This window comes from Triticum dicoccoides, chromosome 7A (assembly GCF_002162155.2).
Source record: "Triticum dicoccoides isolate Atlit2015 ecotype Zavitan chromosome 7A, WEW_v2.0, whole genome shotgun sequence".
Classification (NCBI taxonomy): Eukaryota; Viridiplantae; Streptophyta; class Magnoliopsida; order Poales; family Poaceae; genus Triticum; species Triticum dicoccoides.
The window spans coordinates 18,617,009-18,621,048 of record NC_041392.1 but is presented as its reverse complement, the minus strand read 5'-3'; the positions used below and the strand labels follow the sequence as shown (position 1 = coordinate 18,621,048).

The following is a 4,040-nucleotide window of genomic DNA, read 5'->3' as shown; positions in this document are numbered from 1 at the left end:
GGAAATCAGACAAGAACAAAAAAATTGTTAGAAAGGAATAAGCAAAAGAAAGGAAATGAAAAATAATAATAGGTTTTTTAGGTTATGAAAAATAATAATAGGTAGGCACACATGAAGAAAAAACGAGCAAACAACTAACAAACACCCGGACTTGGGCCGTCCAAGAGATGAGGTGGGGGCACACGATTCTTCAACTATTCCATGCAATGAGCCTAGAATAGGATTTTAGCCTCCTATTGCATGCCTGAATATTATCTAACTCTTTATATTTTGAATTTATTAATTTTTTGAGAATGCATTTTTAATAGATTTGTAGGAAAAAGAATTACGAAAATCCAATTTAAATAATGTACAAAAGTCAGATCCATGTATTAATCAAATTCATGTTTGTTTAAGTTAATACATTTTAAAAACTGTTCATGCTGATAAATGTACATACATTTATAAAAGATACATGCAAGCTTTAAAAAAGTAAATCGATGAAAACATCATAGAAGGGGAAAAAGGGAAGTTAAAAAAAATAGCAAAATGAGGGGGGAGGGGGTCATAAAGTCGTCCTCCACCCCCATTAGCTCTTCAAACCCTAGCCATCGTTGCTGGCTAAATTGACCTCCGAGCACTATGTTCACTCCTCAGATCGACTACCCGCCCGTCGCTTGCAGCGAAAGTGGAGCTTGTCGCTGTTGTCCTTGTCATCTATGAGGAGTAGGAGGAAGAGATGTAGCTCGATCGGTGGGAGCTAGTTGAGCATGAGCTTGAGGTGGGGGAGGAGCAGGAGCTCGGGGAGCACCATGTCGTGAAGGTCAACTCATGACATAGTGCACCAATGAGACCACGTTCACCGCCATCCATGTAACCTCCATCTCGTGGTCGAGGAGCACTTGACAATCAATGCATTTGTGGATGCCGCACACGAGGACACCATCGCCCTGCATTGTGCACACGAAAATGAAGAGGGCACAAACGGAATTGTTCCGTGGGCTCAACAAAGTCGGCTATGAGTCCACATCATTGAGGTCGCACCATGTAAGAGGACAACAACGTAGCCTAGGCACCGGGTTCGGCACGGGCAAAGAGATGATCAAGATCTCCTTAGAGTGGTAGATATTTTTATCAAGTGTTAATTCAGGTTAGTTTGGGTATTTTTAAATTCAGTTCAACGGTGTTACACACTATTGCGCACTAAGTTTTTCTTCATCTTTTCTCAATAAGGAGGTTGAACATTCGGTGTATGCGTCATTGTGATGCACACATTCATCTTTATTAAGTTAATGCAAGGTGGACAAAAACATCAACAAGTGTATAAAACATGAACAACTATGGTAGAACAATTACAAAAATTGAACAGCTACGACAAAATAAACCTCTTCCGCAAAAATGCATTTAAGAAGGGATACAACGCCCTTATGACGCTGTCGTCATGTCCAGCCAAAGACGACAAGGACAAGGATTCTCATCCAAGTCTTGAGACTAACCAATGAAGCTGTTTGAAAAGATTTTGTGCAAATTTGTGATTTGGGAGTTAAATTTGGGAGAAGGACCACGTGCTAATGTGTTTAACTCAAAATTCAAGGAGCAAACCTGAAGAGGTGGTTTGATGAGTTAAAAACATGAAATATGAGAAAAGAAGTAGAGATGCAAGAAGGAAAATAATTAAAAACAATCGGATGATTATTGGCTTTATCATCTGTGTCCAGCGCCATGCAATCGCGCACATCCTGTGGCGCAAAGCATCTTTCTGTTCCCCACTAGAAAGCAAACCTATCGTGACGCCTAAAACTGAGTGGGCTGTGACTGTTTGACAATTTCTTGTTTTTTACTTACACTTCATTCGTAGTACTTAACCATAAGGAGGATTCGAGAACACCACATTCTTGATGTTGAGTGTGGGTGTTTGTTGGATTTGATACTAGCATTCTAGCAAGTACATGGAGTCATGATTGTTTGGATATAGCAATGCTTACGGTAGCGTCCTTGACGCCTCCACCACTGTTGTGGTCATCGAAGCATATATACCATCACAGCAGCATCGGGGCAGCCCGTCTATCGCCGCAGAATCGTTGAAACAGGCATGCCACCGTCGCAGCACTGCCATGACCGGGAAGCATGTCGTCGCAGCATTGCCGAAGCAATTGTGCCCTCGTCAGAGCATCACCGCAGTCATCGAAGCACACCGTCGTAGCCTTGCCGCAACTGTTCCAAGCACGCCGCCATCGCGGTTCATCACAACATCGGTGCGGTTGTCGAAGCATGCCATCGCAAACATCATTGAAGCAGTGGGATTGCTGTCGTAGCATCGTTTTGGCTGTCGAAGCACTTGCCATGACCGTCGAAGCATGCCGCGCAACATCATCGAAGCAACCGGGTTGCCATCGTAGCATGGCCGCGGTTATCGAAGAAGTCGTCGCGGCCGTTGAAGCATGCCATCGCAACATCATCGAAGTAGCTGAGTTGCAATCGTAGCATCGTCGTGGTTGTCGAAGCACCCATCGTTGCCGCCGAAGCATGCCGCTAAACATCATCCAAGCAGCTGGGTTGCCATCATAGCATCACCACAGTCCGCAACTGTCAAAGAAGCCGTCACGACCATCGAAGCATGCCATCACAACATCATCGAAGCAGCCGACTTGCAGTCGTAGCATCGTCATGGCTGTCGAAGCACTCGCCGTGACCGTCGAAGCATGCCGCACAACATCAACGAAGCAACCAGGTTGTCGTCGTAGCATGGCCGCGGTTGGCGAAGAAACCATCATGGCCGCCGAAGCATGCCATTGCAACATCATCGAAGCAGCTAGGTTGCCGTCGTAGCATCGCCGTGGCTGTCGAAGCACCCACCACGGGTCGTCGAAGCACGTCGTCGCAACATCTTTGAAGCGGCCGGGCTTTTGTCGCATCAGGCCGTAGCTTTGGAGCTGCCCTCAAACTACACCCGCAACAGTTGGACCATCCCTCACGACATCATCGTAATGTCTTTGCAACACGTCTACCACTCTACCCTCGTATGCAGCAGCCACTCCGCCGCCCGTGTCGATGAATTACTTTTTTCTTTTGAGGCAATGGATGACTTGCTGATACTTGAAGAGCATAGACCAGCTAGGGTCTGTGGAATTGTGAAGTCGCTGCACGTGATATTAACCAGTGCGTGGAGATGGACGTGTGCAAGCAACACGTGTGACCAGCAGCCGCGAACAAAATGAATTGAACAAGCTGACTTGGGTGCATCGAACGGCTTATAAGATGGGCTGCCTGGACGATCGAGTGGGCGGCGACCCGGCCGCGGGATCATCCGCATGACGCCTAGTGTCGGCCAATGCAAGAAGGGACATTGTGATTGATCAGCCAAAAGCGAACTCTTGTGCATGCGAAACGAGCCATGTGATCGATCAGCTAGCTTCTTTAACTTTAACCTTGGCGGAACTCCGGCGAGCCGTCAATTCATCCATCAGCCGGCCAACGGCGTCGTATGAAGACCCACCCGTCTCCACGGCGCTCTTTGCCTTCACAGCGAGGTCTTTGGCCTTCTTTTGTATGGCGCCGCTCTCCATCAACCCCCCGATGGATCCGGTGATCACCTCGGCGCCGATCGCCCACAGGAAATTCATGCCCGAGAGGTCAAGGCCGCGGGTGAGCTGGCGCAGCTCCGCCAGCAAGAAGTTGGTCAGCGTGCCGAAGGAGACGTATACCACCGAGCTGGCCGGCTTCACGTGCAGCCACTGGAGGCAGTTGTCCGCGTCCGGCGAGGGCTCCAACGCTATCACTATTTTTTAACAATGACGCCATATTGGTGGCGTCCGATGTTCACGCCAGCAAGACAATTTCTGCCACATACAGCTAGGCTTTTTTGCACCAGTGTATCTATCTCTATCACTTATGTTTTACATTGAGCAAGACAAGGGGCTTAACAACTCTCTTGCTATGTTGGCGTCAATTTTTTTTTTATGTTTTGTGTGCAGGTGATGTTGACCTGTGTAGCTTAGAAGCTCCTATTGTTTTGATAAACCTTTATTCTTAACTGAGAGAAAACTTGCTACTTGCTGCTT

At 47.3% G+C, this 4,040-nt stretch overlaps 1 pseudogene; it reads right to left on the bottom strand.

The window, feature by feature from the left end:
• Positions 1–3,383: 3,383 nt before the first annotated feature.
• The window catches only part of LOC119332890, a 45,910-nt pseudogene continuing 45,253 nt past the window's right edge, over positions 3,384–4,040 (bottom strand).